Consider the following 18,528-nt stretch of genomic DNA (forward strand, 5'->3'; position numbering starts at 1 on the left):
TATCCATCTGGAATGTACTACCTCATCGTCATAAAGGAATTAGAAAAATAATCACGTTTTACCCTTCTTGCAATGGCCTTCTTTAGAACGCGGATTGTTCTCGCTGGGAATACACGGTGGCAGACCAAAAATACCTCTGATCAATAAGAAATTAGAAAATGGACGCAGTTCGTCTTCTGTCATCCTATTTACAAAAAAATGTTGAATCTTGAGCTTTCGGCAAAAACAGTTTACACCCTTTGGTATGCCGCTAGAAAGGGGCAGAAACGTCGCTTATTTTACTGTTTTGGTATTTTAAGTAGTGAGGTAGCAGTGCACCTGTAAGATATTATTTCAGAAAAACGCTTGTGGCATAATTAGACTATAGCACACCGCATACTGTTGTATATCCCATCCCTCTACTTATAAGAAACTCAATTACTGTTCTTACTCTTTCCCAAAAGTGCAGCCGGCCGCTGTGTCCGAGTGGTTCTAGGCTCTTCAGTCCGGAACCGCACTGCTGCTACGGTCGCAGGTTCGAATCCTGCCTCGGGCATGGATGTGTGTGATGTCCTTAGGTTGGTTAGGATTAAATAGTTCTAAGTCTCGGGGACTGATGACCTTAGATGTTAAGTCCCACACTGCTTATTGTCATTTGAACTCAAAAGTGCTAGATAAAAGCATTGCTCGCCCTGAGCGCTATGAAGATCAACGTTACACAATCTGGCACTCGAAATGCTAATAGTCATAAAGACTGTGTCTGTTTGTCTAATTCGTGTAAAATATTTAGGTTCTTATCTTAGATACACTGAAGATCCAAAGAAATTGGTATAGTCATGAGTATTCAAATACAGAGACATTTAAACAGGCAGAATGCGGCGCTGCCGTTGGCAGCGCTTATAATACAACAACCGTCTGGCGCAGTTGTCAGATCTGTTACTGCTGCTATAAAAGCAGGTTATCAAGATTTAAGTGAGTGTGAACGTGGCGTTATAGTGGGCGCACGAGCGATGAGACACATCATCTTGGATGTAGCGATGAGGCGAGGATTTTCCCGTACGACCATTTCACGAGTGCACCGTTATATCAGGAATTCGGGAAAACACCAAATCTCCAAAAAAGATTCTGTTAGAACTGGACAAACTACAACTGAAGAGAATCGTTCAGTGTGACGGAAGTGCAAGTCTTACGCAAATTGCTTCAGATTTCAATGCTGGGCCTTCACTGAATATCAGCGTGTGAATCAGCGTGCGAACCATTCGACGAAACGTCATAGCTGTGGGCTTTCGGAGGAGTCGAAGTCTCACTCGCCTATCCTAGATGACTGCACGAGACAAAGCTTTACGCCCCGCCTGGCCCTATCAACACTGACGTTGGTCTGCTGATGAGGGGAAACATGTTGCCTGGTCGGACGAGACTCGTTTCAAATTGTATCGAGTGGATGGATGTGTACCGTTATGGTGCCAGCCTCATGAATCCATAGACCCTGCATGTCAGGGGGGACTTAAAACTCGTGGAGGCTCCGTAATGGTGTGGGGCGTGTGCCATTGGAGTGATATGGAACCCTGACTCTGACAGGTGACACGTAAGTTAGCATCCTGCCTGATCACCTGGATCCATTCATGTCCACTGTTCATTCCGACGGACATGAGCAATTACAGTAGGACAATGCCACAACCCACACGTCCAGAATTGTTGCGGTGTGGCTCCAGGAACATTATTCTCAGTTTAAACACTTCCGCTGGCCACCAGACTCCCCAGACATAAACATTATTTAGCATATCTGGGATGCCTTGCAACTTGCGGTTCAGAGGAGATCTCCACCACCCCGTACTCTTACGGATTTATGGACACTCCTGCAGGACTCACGGTGTCCATTCCCTCCAGCACTGCTTCAGACATTAGTCGAGTCGATTTCACGTCGTGTTGAAGCACTTCCGTGTGTTCGCGAGGGCCCTACACGATATTAGACAGGCATAACAATATCTTTGACTCCTCACTGTATAATCATTGAAAAAAAGTTTCTTTACATGCAACACTTTTTGGTGTGAATACACCTCAGAGGGAGCTGAAAAGTGGCCGTCTGCCAAAACCTCGACTTGTCTTTAATTAAAATGCACTCACTACTTCATATGATGATTTTCATTCTTGTAGTAATGCGTCGGGTCTGTCACAGCGTTTATAAACATTTTTTGCTCAAAGGCTTCTCTAAGACTCTGTTTAGCATAGCAGGAGGGAGGAAGGTTCTTTAAATTGCTTTGTGTGGCGTGTCTGGGTGGCTCATTTCGAACAGCATTGCGTGTATTGCGCGGGCAAGTCAAAGGTTGAGGTGTGCGCCTGAGACTTACACGCAATTTTCTGCTGTCAGGAACACACAATTTAGATTACATTTCGCTGCCGAGAGCACGTTTTATTGTAGGCAGGAGGGACTGGACTGTTCTATACAGAACGCAAGAGGGATTTGGCACAGAAGGTTTAAAAGTGGTTTACATTGTGTACCTGCCGAGACGCAGTTGTTGTTGTGGTCTTCAGTCCTCAGACTGGTATGATGCACCTCTCCATGCTACTATATCCTGTGCAAGCTTCTTCATCTCCCAGTACCTACTGCAACCTACATCCTTATGAATCTCCTTAGTGTATTCATATCGTGGCCTTCCTCTACGATTTTTACCCTCTACGCTGCCCTCCAATACTAAATTGGTGATCCCTTGATGCCTCAGAACATGTCCTACCAACCGATCCCTTCTTCTGGTCAAGTTGTGCCACCAACTTCTCTTCTGCCCAATCCAATTCAGTACTTCCTCATTAGTTATGTGATCTACCCATCTAATCTTCAGCATTCTTCTGTAGCACCACATTTCTAAAGCTTCTATTCTCTTCTTGTCCAAACCATTTATCGCCCATGTTTCACTTCCATACATGGCTACACTCCATACAAATACTTTCAGAAATGACTTCCTGACACTTAAATCTATACTCAATATTAACAAATTTCTCTTCTTCAGAAACGCTTTCCTTGCCATTGCCAGTCTACATTTTACTTCGACCATCATCAGTTATTTTGCTCCCCAAATAGCAAAACTCCTTTACTACTTTAAGTGTCTCATTTCCTAATCTAATTCCTTCAGCATCAACCGACTTAATTCGACTACATTCCATTATCCTCGTTTTGATTTTGTTGACGTTCATGTTATATCCTCCTTTCAAGACACTCTCCATTCCATTCAACTGCTCTTCCAAGTCCTTTGCTGTCTCTGACAGAATTACAATGTCATCGGCGAACCTCAAAGTTTTTATTTCTTCTCCATGGATTTTAATACCTACTCCGAATTTTTCTTTTGTTTCCTTTACTGCTTGCTCAATATACAGATTGAATAACATCGGGGAGAGGCTACAACTCTGTCTTACTCCCTTCCCAACCACTGCTTCCCTTTCATGGCCCTCAACTCTTATAACTGCCATCTGGTTTCTGTACAAATTGTAAATAGCCTTTCGCTCCCTGTATTTTACCCTTGTCACCTTTAAAATTTGAAAGAGAGTATTCCAGTCAACATTGTCAAAAGCTTTCTCTAAGTCTACAAATGCTAGAAACGTAGGTTTGCCTTTCCTTAATCTTTCTTCTAAGATAAGTCGTAAGGTCAGTATTGCCTCAAGTGTTCCAGTATTTCTACGGAATCCAAACTGATCTTCTCCGAGGTCGGCTTCTACTAGTTTTTCCATTCGTCTGTAAAGAATTCGTGTTAGTGTTTTGCATCTGTGGCTTATTATACCGATTTTTCGGTAATTTTCACATCTGTCAACACCTGCTTTCTTTGGGATTGGAATTATTATATTCTTCTTGAAGTCTGAGGGTATTTCGCCTGTTTCATACATCTTGCTCACCAGATGGTAGAGTTTTGTCAGGACTGGCTCTCCCAAGGTCGTCAGTAGTTCCAATGGAATGATGTCTACTCCGGGGGCCTTGTTTCGACTCAGATCTTTCAGTGCTCTGTCAAACTCTTCACGCAATATCGTATCTCTCATGTCATCTTCATCTACATCGTCTTCCATTTCCAGAAAATTGTCCTCAAGTACATCGCCCTTGTACAGACCCTCTATATACTCCTTCCACCTTTCTGCTTTCCCTTCTTTGCTTAGAACTGGGTTTCCATCTGAGCTCTTGATATTCATGCAAGTGGTTCTCTTATCTCCAAAGTTCTCTTTAATTTTCCTGTAGGCAGTATCTATCTTACCCCTAGTGAGATAAGCCTCTACATCCTTACATTTGTCCTCTAGCCATCCCTGCTTAGCCATTTTGCACTTCCTGTCGATCTCATTTTTGAGACGTTTGTATTCCTTTTTGCCTGCTTCATTTACTGCATTTTTATATTTTCTCCTTTCATCAATTAAATTCAATATTTCTTCTGTTACCCAAGGATTTCTACTAGCCCTCGTCTTTTTACCTACTTGATCCTCTGCTGCCTTCACTACTTCATCCCCCAAAGCTACCCATTCTTCTTCTACTGTATTTCTTTCCCCCATTCCTGTCAATTGTTCCCTTATGCTCTCCCTGAAACTCTGTACATCGTCTGGTTCTTTCAGTTTATCCAGATCCCATCTCTTTAAATTCCCACCTTTTTGCAGTTTCTTCAGTTTTAATCTACAGTTCATAACCAATAGATTGTGGTCAGAGTCCACATCTGCCCCTGGAAATGTCTTACAATTTAAAACATGGTTCCTAAATCTCTGTCTTACCATTATATAATCTATCTGATACCTTTTAGTATCTCCAGGGTTCTTCCATGTATACAACCTTCTTTCATGATTCTTAAACCAAGTGTTAGCTATGATTAAGTTGTGCTCTGTGCAAAATTCTACCAGCAGCTTCCTCTTTCATTTCTTAGCCCCAATCCATATTCACCTACTACGTTTCCTTCTCTTCCTTTTCGTACTACCGAATTCCAGTCACCCATGACTATTCAGTTTTCATCACCCTTCACTATCTGAATAATTTCTTTTATTTCATCATACATTTCTTCAATTTCTTCGTCATCTGCAGAGCTAGTTGGCATATAAACTTGTACTACTGTTGTAGGTGTGGGCTTCGTATCTATCTTGGCCACAATAATGCGTTCACTATGCTGTTTGTAGTAGCTTACCCGCATTCCTATTTTCCTATTCATTATTAAACCTACACCTGCATGACCCCTATTTGATTTTGTGTTTATAACCCTGTAGTCACCTGACCAGAAGTCTTGTTCGTCCTGCCGCCGAACTTCCCTAATTCCCACTGTATCTAACTTTAACCTATCCATTTCCCTTTTTAAATTTTCTAACCTACCTGGGATCTGACATTCCATGCTCCGATCCGTAGAACGCCAGTTTTCTTTCTCCTGATAACGACATCCTCTTGAGTAGTCCCCGCCCGGAGATCCGAATGGGAGACTATTTTACCTCCGGAATATTTTACCCAAGAGGACGCCATCATCATTTAATCATACAGTAAAGCTGAATGACCTCGGTGCAGTATACAAGGAAAATTCAGAATGTTAACGTAGGGCGACTATGGGCCATGTCATGAGGCGTGTCACCTTGTAATGTCGTCACACTCGCGAATAGCCATTATAATTTGCGGAGTTTGTAACTTTCATGTACCACTAATAATTGGGGCACCAAACATAGCATTTCCCTGAATAAATAATACTAGTATTTGATGAATACGGCAATGCTTTCTCGATGCAACTAAGCAGGAAGCAATTAAGAATAGTGTCTTATTGATGTCAGGGTTATTATGATGGAACACGAGATGCAGCGCACAAGTATGAACAGGAACAATCACAGCATCTACTCTTTCAGTTGTTGTGTATATTTTCTGTTTAAAGGGTATTTAAATGTAGGTATGACCTCAGCGCTGTTCACATAGTACGCAGATGAAATACATTAAATTTAACGGTTACGTAACTTTTCTTAGATACTATTTCAACAGTCAGTTCGAAAAAGTAGAATCTGTGTCTTCCATATAAAAATTTAGCGCGCCTTAAGTGTACGATCTCCACTATATAATCCCTAGACGACTTAGACCATAAAGATTAGAGCATCTTGCAAAATTGGTATAATTTACTCATAGAACTTCATATGGCACCTCACGCTAGATTGAGATGTCATAGTCAAACTATAAAAATGATTGAATAATTTAAACATAGTGCCAGAATACAGCAGAAGACAGCCCATAAATATTAATACGCCACTGTTTCAAAGCATTTTCGAATTAATTTATCTACAGTTTAGGAATAATAATTCACCTACGCAGGTAAGTTAACATGGTGCAGTAACGTCTGAATGTAGGTTAATCTGCCTTTGAAACACATTTATTCTCTGATGTAAATTTTTTCCGTTCTATTGATTGCTGTATTCTTTCTTATCATAGAATTTTTCCCGTTGTATTGATCGCTGTATTCTTTGTTATCATAAACTGTGCCTGTCTTCTCGTTTCCACACAACTATTGCGGGCAGTATCCTCCATAATCTATAATGTGAGTTTTACATATTCATGTCGCTATCTGTACACCGACACCCTTCCCCCTCTCCCCGCCCTTCGTTACACTTCTCCCCTTTACTGCTCCATGCAACTTCACTTATGTTTTCCTGGAAGACGCAGCACATGTCCTATCCAACCACCACATTTTCTAAATAAGGACCTTCCTTATCCTTCTGCTCTCACGTATTCTTTATAGCACTTCTTCATTACTTACTTCAGCCTCTCCTATTATATTAACATTGCTCGGCAGCACCACATTTCAGAAGTCTCCAATTGTCTCCAACGACAAATGTGTTAAGGTCCGCGTTTCTGTTCCGTTAAAAGCTGTGCCCCGGACGTACACTTCCAGGAATTCCATCCTCATTTCCTCGTCAACACTTGATTTCCTTAATGACAAAAGCTTTCTTGACTGTGACAGAATACTATGAGCCCTTATGTGATCCGTTCAAATCGTATAATCCTGCTTCCTACGTAAGGGGATTCTTTCCCTTCTGTTGCTGTGTTCGGCCGGTGTGGCCGTGAGGTTCTAGGCGCTTCAGTCTGGAACCGCGTGACCGCTACGGTCGCAGGTTCGAATCCTGCCTCGGGCATGGATGTATGTGATATCCTTAGGATAGTTAGGTTTAAGTAGTTCTAAGTTCTAGGGGACTGATGACCACAGATGTTAAGTCCCATAGTGCTCAGAGCCATTTGAACCATTTTGTTGCTGTGTCAGTCCCGATTTTGGCCTTAAGAAAACAGTTACTCTCCAGTAATCATTTTCATATTTTCTTTGTTTATTTTTAATCTATATCCTAAGTAACTTCATGTCTTTATGTCTTCACTTCCGGCTGAGTCTGCCGAGAGCCTTATCATTGACATCTGTCGCCCTTACAGTCTCATCCCTTCTCCGAAATTTTTTTCATTTCTTTCACTACTTGCCAATGATCACCTGGCATAGCATTGGTTACAAGCCCCCTTACGTCCTTTTGTTTCTGTATTTTTATCCGCTAAAGATGCGCCGAGTAGTTTTCGGCTACAAACCACATATGCCTTAACGACGTGGCCCGAAGCTCCAAAATTCTCATATCATAGTGAAATTACACGACTAGGTCACTGTTTTTGACTGTTAGGATGCGTGCTATTCCCTGTTTCATTGACGATAGTAATATTCCCAAATCTTAGTTCTGAAAGCATTATGTAGGAACGACCCAACACAAACTGACATTTCGTAATATTCTTCTGTCTTGAGTTCAAACTTTGCTTTATGAAAGAGTGGATTCCGGAGTATTATCAATACTAGTTAGGCTTCCCAGTAAAGTTTCTTGGCTCCTGTGTCAATCTGTTGCCAAAGTGTGGCTCTTAGCTTGGTCATCCTATTTATACTTTGTAATCGGTTGTATTTCGAGCGGAGGAACGTCAGCGTATGAGAAAGTTGTAACATAAAAAAATAAAAACAGGCGGAACTTAAAATTTTGTTATACACTGCGTCGTAAAATAGTGTGGCATCCCTAGAAGACGAGTACACACCGTAAGCATGAAGGTAAATGATTAGAGTTGCAATTGTCTGTGACTGTAGCACGGTCATCAGAGTGCGTTACTGTTGTTCTGGTTTAGTATTATTACCAGGCCTAGTAGGGAATGAAGGGGTGAGGACAGTGTATGATACTGAGTGGTAACTGTGTAGGATACTACGATTGCGGTTAGCAAATGTGAGATACCGCTATCAGCTTCTGTCAGAATTGGGACTCATTATGGGTGTCCATTTGATTGGCTGGCCGAATTGTGCAATATCCAGATTTAGCAGTAGCCGAACTAGGGGTTACCGTCTCCTGCGTAGGCTTCCGTTAACTCCATAGTACAAATGGCTGGCTCTGAGCACTATGGGACTCAACTGCTGAGGTCATTAGTCCCCTAGAACTGAGAACTAGTTAAACCTAACTAACCTAAGGACAGCACAAACATCCATGCCCGAGGCAGGATTCGAACCTGCGACCGTAGCGGTCTTGCGGTTCCAGACTGCAGCGCCTTTAACCGCACGGCCACATCGGCCGGCCATAGTACAAATGGCAGCATTAGGAGTGGTACCGTGAGTACCGTGACGGGGGATGAAGGGACTGCTGTTGAATGGTTTCGCGTCGTGTTCAGCGATGAACCGTAGTTCTGCACTACTCCTGATCAACTGCGTCAGTAAATATGGCGGTGACCTAGGGAGATGTCCCAGGCCCTCAATGTTTTGGAGAGGCACAGCATGTCAGTCCAAACGTTGTGGTGTGACGAGGCAGCAGGTACGTCCACAGGTAGTTATTAAGGTGGTAGTTATTAAGGGAATTCTGACGTCAAGGTCATCCTGCAACTTCATGTGTTACGTTTCATGCGATAATATCGTTGCGCCATTTTTCAACAGGACAATGATTTAGATACGATATCTGTATGGTGCGAAAAGTGGCAATTGACTCTGAATAAAGAAAAGTGTGAAGTTATTCACATGAGTAGTAATGAAATCTGTTACATTTCGATTATGCGATAAGTCAGTCAATCCTGAAAGTTGTACATTCAACAAAATACTTAGGGATTACAATTACAAATAACCTCTATGGGAACGATCACATAGATAGTGTTGTGGGTAGAGCAAACAAAAGATTCATTGGCAGAACACTTAAAAGGTGCAACAGGTTTACTAAAGAGGCTGCTTACACCATGCTTGTCCTCCATATTCAGGAGTATTGCTGTGCGGTGTGGGATCCGCATCATGTGGGACTGACGGATGACATCGAAAAAGTTCAAAGAAGGGCAGCACGTTTTGTATTATCGCGAAATGGATGAGAACGGCCACAGACATGTTACGTGAATTGGAGTGGCAATCATTAAAACATAGGCGTTTGTCGTTGGGCGGGGATCTTCTCATGAAATTTCAATCACCAGTTTTCTCCTACGATTGCGAAAACATTCTCTTGGCACCCACCTACATAGGGAGAAATGATCGTCGCGATAAAATGAGAAAAATCAGGACTCGCACATAAAAATTTAAGTGCTTGTTCTTCCCCCGCGCCGTTCGAGAGTGGAATGGTAGAGCTCGGAGCTGGTTCATTGTACCCTCTGGTAGGCTCTTCACTGTGAATAGCAGAGTAGTAACGTAGATGTGGAATACTCGTTCACTCACGGCACATGTCTCTATTAAGTAAAAATTTTTCCATTCCATCGGGGCAGGCTGCTACAGCAACCGGTTTAAAAGTCTTTCAGAACTAAAACTGGTTAGGTTGGGAAATTATTTAATGTCAATGACGCGTTTCACGCTTTTGGAACATCATCAGATTGTGTAAAAGTAGCTGGATACGTGACCAATCAGTCATAAAACGACATATAATGTAAAATAGACACCAAGGTAAGTCGATATACTCGTGTAATTCATTTCTTACGAATATCTGAGCCATGAATTGGACCTTGAGCACACCAGCCGGCAAACATGTGTTTGTGTACTCCCCAATAGAGACATTGTATTGTGTGCGGCTTGCACTGCGGTTTTGTAAACTTGGCCTTATCTTGTACTGCCAAGGCGGTGCCAGCTGGTGGGCTCAAGGTCCACTTCATGGTTTAGATGTTCCATGACGGATCAGCTATACACCCGGTCACCCTGGTCTCTATTTCACACTATATGTGATTTTATGGCTGATGGGTCACGTATCCAGCTACTTTTACACATTCTCGTGATGTCCCAATAGGATGAAACGCATCCCTGACGTTAAATAATTTAGCAACCGGGACTATTTTTGTTCTGAAAAATCTCTATTAACTCTCAGTGTGATGCTGAGGCACACCTGCGGCCAGCAAGGTCCGCAGATTCGTCTCCGATGGAACATGTGTGGAACGAGCTTGGACGTCGACTCCGACCCAAGGATCAGCCACAACAGTCTGGAATATCTCTCCTCAGAGCATAAATCCAGGTTACGGTGGGCGCACCGTCATTCTGATAATTGAGATCATGCTGCCGATTTCTTTTGGAATTTTACTGAATACTGTAATCACTTAAATAACGTCACAATCCATCTTAACCAGTGAAGTATCAGTTCGTTTCTTCATTCTTTGTGGGTACATTACGTTTTTTGCTAGGCAGTGCAAATCCGTTGTCTAAGGAATGAAAAGTTTTAAATTGTCTGTAGTACAAATACAGATACTAGGTAAAAATAAAAGGCCCTTGAAGTGAAAGGGTGAATGTGTAAATGCTCGTATTCTCAAGGACTTCATCTGATAAATGGAACGGAACGGTACCAATACTGTTCACTACGTTTCCATGGTTTCTTTTTGTGTAAAAACATGCTGTTCTCTTTCTTTTAGTACGCTTATAACGTAACTGTTTTATACAATATTAAACACAGTAGAGCCCATACTACAGTGTGCACCTACTAAAATTTAGATTTTTTTTCAATTTTTTTAGGTGTGCTGACCACCTTTTTAAACAGATGTACGTACGACCTCGATTGAATACGGTCGATCTTTTCTTAACTGTTCAATAAGAAGGAGCAAACTCCTTGTACATCATCAACAGCTTCGGAGGAATTCCCAGAGGAACAAGAACATTATTATCATCGAAACGGATTAACCTTAACAAGTCATTTTTCATAACGCGCATTACGAAGCGGGGGAATGGAGGCAAAGCGGTACTCCCTCAGAAAAATGAAGAAAAACAAAATTCATTAATCGCTGTCGAAATATATTAACAACATACTTTTTAATGAGGTATTGGTGTATAAGTAGAGTCCAAAATCTGGAAACATTGTTTGTACACTCTTGCCAATTCCGAGGTGCTTTTGAATTACGTGCACTAGCAAATGAGGGGGGGACTTGCAGATTTCGTTAACTATTGTTTTTTACTACTAACATACTTCTTCTGAAAGAAATATTGATGTCTAAGTAAGGCGTTGTACCTGATAATTTTGAATATGACATTCACAGGAAAAAGGGCTATCTAATAGTACGACCTAAATTTTTGGGTTAAATTTAGCTGAAAAATTTAAAATATTTCGGGAAATGGGTAAAAGAATGTATACAATGTTTTTAGTTTTAAAGTGCATACTAAGTGTCTAGATTTCAATATTATTGAAAAGTGGGTCCAGAGTACCCCTTCCCTTTCGTTTGGTATTAAACTAAACTCCGTCCGAACAGGTCTCGAAAGCCAAACGGTTCCGACCGACCGTAGTGTCATCCTCAGATGGCAGGCGTTCCCGGATGTGGATATGCAGGAATATGTGGCCAGTACACAGCTCTCCCGGAAGTTGTTAGTTTTCGTGACCGGAACCGCTAAGTCTCAATCAAGTAGCTCCTCAATGAGCCTCACAAGAGCTGAGTACATCCCTTTCGTATGGCGAGGGTTAAATCTGTATGCCATACCCTGACTGGAACCTGAAACCTTACGTTGCACACACTCTCCAGCGGGCAACATGGCATTAAATGTACTCCAAATGCAAATTAAAGTCAGTTTTTGCGGGTTTAGATGCTGTATTGTATCTGAGCGAACACATATTCGGTGAACACATATTCCTTCGTCATTCCTTCTGCTGCAGTGCTTGATAGGTTTTGTCTGTTGTCGCACATCTGTATTGCGTCTGTCAGAAGTTTAAAATTGAGTGTGTCACGTATGGTGTACACAATATACCACATGCATCGTAGTGTACGTAAAATTTCTGCCGTGTAGTTTCTCTATTTTTAGTATTATAGCTACAACAATGTTTTTCTTGTTCAGATTAAGTTTTAACGCCACAACCAACAAACTTTATGAGCTGTCCAATACGGATTCACATTACATGGAAATGATAAGAAGATGAAGCCATTGACTAAAAGAAGCATGATTCACAAAGCAGGAATATGATTCTAAAGATGAATGTAGTGACGATATTAGTGGGCGTAAATGAGATGCCGGCCGGTGTGGCCGTGCGGTTCTAGGCGCTTCAGTCTGGAACCGCGTGACCGCTACGGTCGCAAGTTCGAATCCTGCCTCGGGCATGGATGTGTGTGATGTCCTTAGGTTACTTAGGTTTAAGTAGTTCTACATTCTAGGGGACTGATGACCACAGATGTTAAGTCCCATAGTGCTCAGAGCCATTTGAACCATTTTTTGTAAATGAGATGTATTTAAAAAGAAGAGACACACAGAATGCAACATCAATGAAAAAAAAAGCCAAACAGAATGTCTCCTTAAAAGATTTTTCGCTATTATAATTAGTTACAAATTGTGAATATTAACAAATGAAACAGTTTAATTCAAGTGATAAGAGTGCTGCATCTCATAACGTTAGCAGACCTCTAAGTATTATGAATTCTACTTGAAGGAAGCCATCTGTAGCAGCAATGATTGGCAAAGAACTTGAAATATTAACGGAATGCTAATACGCGAGGTGTTCCTTAAATAGCGGCCCACACATGTAACGGATATGGTAGAATAATATGGGGTACAAATTACGTCAAGCGCTCGCAAATGTAAGATGAACGCACGCTCCCGCTCGTTGGATAACAAGCGAGCTATCCATACACGCCTCTCTATTCAAGCTCATGGCTTCCATTTCTACAGTACTTCTCTGCCGTTTTCGAAAGTATAAGCAATCCGTCTTCAGGGCACGAGTGGCCTACCGGGACCAACCGACCGTCGTGTCATCCTCAGTGGAGGGTGCAGATAGGAGGGGCGTGGGATCAGCACACCGCTCTCCGGGTCGTTATGACGGTTTTCTTGACCGAAGTCGCTACTGTTCGATCAAGTAGGTCCTCAATTGGCATCACGAAGCTGAGTGCACCCCGAAAAATAGCAACAGCGCATGGGGGTCTGGATGGTCACCCATCCAAGTGCCGACCACGCCCGACTATGCTTAACTTCGGCGATCTCACGGGAACCGGTGTATCCAGTGCGGCAAGACATCGCCTTTTCCAAAGTGTACACAAGATTTTCTCCATTCCTTGGATAATTAGTAATCCTGGGACATATGTTAAGCGATGTTTAGGAAATTAGAGGTTCAAGTAAAATTGAGGATTTGAGGATGGTACTAAAGTAGTTCCTAGATAGCTAAGTCGTGAGAGCATTGTCCGCTAAGGGCAAGGTCCTCAGCTCGAATCCTGGTCCGGTAACCGTTCTTAATCTGCCAGGAAGTTTCAGAACACTGCGTTGTCTAGTGAAAGAAGTATTCTTCAGTAAAAGAACTCTTATGATATCACGTGTTGACGAGGAACAGATCAGTCCCTACACATATACTTCAGGAGTACAGCATGGAATATAAATGGTACGTGGACCATCGGGAATCAGGAGAACACGGAACTGAAAGCATTTAAAACGTTGTGTTATCGAAGACTGTTAAAAAATTAAGTATACCCATAAAGAAGGACAAAGTATTCTGTGTATAGGATACCATAATTCTGAATTTCTGTTGTTTGCTCGGTACTTCAGTCTTGTGACTGATTTTAGACTGCTGTTGTTGTGGTCTTCAGTCCTGAGACTGGTTTGATGCAGCTGTCCATGCTACTCTATCCTGTGCAACCTTCTTCATCTCCCAGTACCTACTGCAACCTACATCCTTCTGAATCTGCTTAGTGTATTCATCTCTTGGTCTCCCCCTACAATTTTTACCCTCCACGCTGCCCTCCAATACTAAATTGGTGATCCGTTGATGCCTCAGAACATGTCCTACCAACCGATCCCTTCTTCTGGTCAAGTTGTGCCACAAACTCCTCTTCTCCCCAATCCTATTCAGTACCGCCTCATTAGTTATGTGATCTAACCATCTAATCTTCAGCATTTTTCTGTAGCACCACATTTCGAAAGCTTCTATTCTCTTCTTGTCCAAACTATTTACCGTCGATGTTTCACTTCCATACATGGCTACACTCGACACAAATACTTTCAGAAAAGACTTCCTGACACTTAAATCTATACTCGATGTTAACAAAGTTCTCTTCTTCAGAAACGCTTTCCTTGCCATTGCCAGTCTACATTTTATATCCTCTCTACTTCGACCATCATCAGTTATTTTGCTCCCCAAATAGCAAAACTCCTTTAATACTTTAAGTGTCTCACTTCCTAATCTAATACCCTCAACATCACCCGACTTAATTCGACTACATTTGATTATCCTCATTTTGCTTTTGTTGATGTTCATCTTATATCCTCCCTTCAAGACACCATCCATTCCGTTCAACTGCTCTTCTAAGTGCTTTGCTGTCTCTGACAGAATTACAATGTCATCGGCCAACCTCAAAGTTTTTATTTCTTCTCCATGGATTTTAATACCTACTCCGAATTTTTCTTTTGTTTCCTTTACTGCTTGCTCAATATACAGATTGAATAACTTCCGGGAGAGACTACAACCCTGTCTCACTCCCTTCCCAACCACTGCTCCCCTTTCATGTCCCTCGACTCTTATAACTGCCATCTGGTTTCTGTACAAATTGTAAATAGCCTTTCGCTCCCTGTATTTTACCCCTGCCACCTTCAGAATTTGAAAGAGAGTATTCCAGTCAACATTGTCAAAAGCTTTCTCTAAGTCTACAAATGCTAGAAACGTAGGTTTGCCTTTCCTTAAGTCGGTATTGCCTCAAGTGTTCCAGTTTTTCTACGGAATCCAAACTGATCTTCCCCGAGGTCGGCTTCTACTAGTTTTTCCATTCGTCTGTAAAGAATTCGAGTTAGTATTTTGCAGCTGTGGCTTATTAAACTGATTGTTCGGTAATTCTCACATCTGTCAACACCTGCTTTCTTTGGGATTGGAATTATTATATTCTTCTTGAAGTCTGAGGGTATTTCGCCTGTCTCGTACATCTTGCTCACCAGATGGTAGAGTTTTGTCAGGACTGCCTCTCCCAAGGCCGTCAGTAGTTCTAATGGAATGTTGTCTACTCTGGGGGCCTTGTTTCGACTCAGATCTTTCAGTGCTCTGTCAAACTCTTCACGCAGTATCGTATCTCCCATTTCACCTTGATCTACATCCTGTTCCATTTCCATAATATTGTCCTCAAGTACATCGCCCTTGTACAGACCCTCTATATACTCCTTCCACCTTTCGGCCTTCCCTTCTTTGCTTAGAACTGGGTTTCCATCTGAGCTCTTGATGTTCATACAAGTGGTTCTCTTATCTCCAAAGTTCTCTTTAATTTTCCTGTACGCAGTATCTATCTTACCCCTAGTGAGATAAGCCTCTACATCCTTACATTTGTCCTCTAGCCATTCCTGCTTAGCCATTTTGCACTTCCTGTCGATCTCATTTTTGAGACGTTTGTATTCCTTTTTGCCTGCTTCATTTACTGCATTTTTATATTTTCTCCTTTCATCAATTAAATTCAGTATTTCTTCTGTTACCCAAGGATTACTACTAGCCCTCGTCTTTTTACGTACTTGATCCTCTGCTGCCTTCACTACTTCATCCCTCAAAGCTACCCATTCTTCTTCTACTGTATTTCTTTCCCCCATTCCTGTCAATTATTCCCTTATGCTCTCCCTGAAACTCTGTAGAACCTCTGGTTCTTTCAGTATATCCAGGTCCCATCTCCTTAAATTCCCACCTATTTGCAGTTTCTTCAGTTTTAATCTACAGGTCATAACCAATAGATTGTGGTCAGAGTCCACATCTGCCCCTGGAAATGTCTTACAATTTAAAACATGGTTCCTAAATCTCTGTCTTACCATTATATAATCTATCTGATACCTTTTAGTATCTCCAGGGTTCTTCCATGTACACAACCTTCTATCATGATTCTTAAACCAAGTGTTAGCTCTGATTAAGTTGCGTTCTGTGCAAAATTCTACCAGGCGGCTTCCTCTTTCATTTCTTAGCCCCAATCCATATTGACCTACTACTTTTCCTTCTCTCCCTTTCCCTACTACCGAATTCCAGTCACCCATGACTATTAAATTTTCGTCTCCCTTCACTATCTGAATAATTTCTTTTATTTCATCATACATTTCTTCAATTTCTTCGTCATCTGCAGAGCTAGTTGGCATATAAACTTGTACTGCTGCAGTAGGTGTGGGCTTCGTATCTATCTTGGCCACAATAATGCGTTCACTAAGCTGTTTGTAGTAGCTTACCCGCGTTCCTATTTTCCTACTCATTATTAAACCTACTCCTGAATTACCCCCCTTTGACTTTGTGTATATAACCCTGTAGTCACCTGACCAGAAGTCTTGTTCCTCCCGCCACCGAACTTCACTAATTCCCACAATATCTAACTTTAACGTATCCATTTCCCTTTTCAAATTTTCTAACCTACCTGCCCGATTAAGGGACCTGACATTCCTTGCTCCGATCCGTAGAACGCCAGTTTTCTTTCTCCTGATAACGACATCCTCTTGAGTAGTCCCCGCCCGGAGATCCGAATGGGGGACTATTTTACCTCCGGAATATTTTACCAAAGAGGACGCCATCATCATTTAATCATACAGTAAAGCTGCATGCCCTCGGGAAAAATTACGGCCGTAGTTTCCCCTTGCTTTCAGCCGTTCGCAGTACCAGCACAGCAAGGCCGTTTTGGTTAACGTTACAAGGCCAGATTAGTCAATCATCCAGACTGTTGCCCTTGCAACTTCTGAAAAGACTGCTGCCCCTCTTCAGGAACCACACGTTTGTCTGGCCTCCCAACAGATACCCCTCCGTTGTGGTTGTACCTACGGTACGGCTATCTGTATCGCTGAGGCACGCAAGCCTCCCCACCAACGGCAAGGTCCATGGTTCATGGGGGGGGGGGGGGGATTTTAGACTAACGTGAAGGAATCCGTATTAGAGAACATGTTTAGCAATTTCCGTCAGTTTTTACGATTTTTGTTGTTGTTACACACTGGCCTGTGTTTTGAGCAGCGTTTGCAAATGTTTCGCCTTCTCCACATTTTCGTGCTGTATTATATATTAAAACTAGTTAGATGACGTTGTTAATTATTCAGATGCAGAAGTTTATGGTGGGTAAAATGCCACTGATTTTTAGAACGATTTACATAACATGTGGACAGTTAAACAACGGTTGTTACACACTAGCTGTGTTTTGCTCAGCGTTTGCAAATGTTTCGCCTTCTCCACATTTTCGTGCTGTATTATATATTAAAACTACTTAGATTACGTTGTTAATTATTCAGATGCAAAATTTTATGGTGAGTAAAATACCACTCATTTTTAGAACGATTTATATAACGTGTGGACGGTTAAACAACAGTTGTTACAAAAAAAAATGGTTCAAATGGCTCTGAGCACTATGGGACTCAACATCTAAGGTCATAAGTCCCCTAGAACTTAGAACTACTTAAACCTAACTAACCTAAGGACATCACACACACCCATGCCCGAGGCAGGATTCGAACCTGCGACCGTAGCAGTCCCGCGGTTCCAGACTGCAGCGCCAGAACCGCTAGACCACCGCGGCCGGCAACAGTTGTTACACACTGGATTGTGTTTTACTCAGCGTTTGAAAACATTTCGCCTTCCCCACATTTTCGTGCTGTATTATATGTTAGAGCAAGTTAGATTACGTTGTTAATTATTCAGGTGGAGTATTTTATGGTGAGTAAAATGCCACTAATTCTTAGAAAGATCTATATAACATGTGGACAGTTAAACAACAATTAATCAGTCGTGAACCATCATATAACAAAAACAGAAGGTCTTTTTGTCATGGAACATGCGACACGGGCAAACGAAATAAATTTATTTAATGTGTTAACAGTTTTGTCTGCCTTGAAAATGAAAATTCCAAAAGCTTCTATTTCAAAATGTATTTAACTTGTAACTCGTTACCGATAATACTTTGCTGAATTTGATTTCACTTACTGATTATTAATACGTAGTACAGTAATAATGCAACATATAGACCATTAAATACAGCACTGACTAGATTTTCTCGATTACAAACAATTTCCGATTTCAATCGAATATTTCCTACGTTCATGACCATCTTGTACCTTGGAATATGTTTGTACGTTTGGAAGAACTTTAATTTTCGGGAGTAATTTTTGGTATTTCAGGAAACGACTGCAGTTCTTAAAAAGTGAAGGACATAATTTATAAATGGAATAACAGAATCTACTAAATTTA

Source organism: Schistocerca nitens, chromosome 4, assembly GCF_023898315.1.
Source record: "Schistocerca nitens isolate TAMUIC-IGC-003100 chromosome 4, iqSchNite1.1, whole genome shotgun sequence".
NCBI lineage: Eukaryota > Metazoa > Arthropoda > Insecta > Orthoptera > Acrididae > Schistocerca > Schistocerca nitens.